At 39.8% G+C, this 412-nt stretch overlaps 1 protein-coding gene across 2 annotated transcripts in view; it reads right to left on the bottom strand.

The window, feature by feature from the left end:
• NFXL1 (nuclear transcription factor, X-box binding-like 1) overlaps positions 1 to 412 on the bottom strand; it is a 37552-nt gene that overhangs the window by 2577 nt on the left and 34563 nt on the right. The window lies entirely within an intron of this gene.

The raw sequence follows: 412 nt of genomic DNA on the forward strand, positions 1-412 counted from the left end.
TGCCGTGCTAAGAGATGCCCAGTGAAAATAACTCCAGTTTCTTACAATGTTGATAAGTAACATTAGTGGCTTGTGTAGAAGAAATTTGAGTAAAGAGAGAAAAAAAAGCCACCAGAAACTCATTCTTCTCTTGATAAAACACAGTTAAAATCATAGAATAAAATTTCTTCTGGAGAAAAATGCTTCATGCTTTAAATCAAATGACTATTTTAGAAAGTAAATTATATAAAAACTACTTCTAAAAAAAGGATAACTGGCCGAAACCGGTTTGGCTCAGTGATTGAGCGTCGGCTTGCGGACTGAAAGGTCCCAGGTTCGATTCCGGTCAAGGGCATGTACATGGGTTGTGGGCACATCCCCAGTGGGGAGTGTGCAGGAGGCAGCTGATCGATGTTTCTCTCTCATCGATGTT

The sequence above is a fragment of the Myotis davidii genome, unplaced genomic scaffold (genome assembly GCF_000327345.1).
Source record: "Myotis davidii unplaced genomic scaffold, ASM32734v1 scaffold455, whole genome shotgun sequence".
Taxonomy (NCBI): Eukaryota; Metazoa; Chordata; class Mammalia; order Chiroptera; family Vespertilionidae; genus Myotis; species Myotis davidii.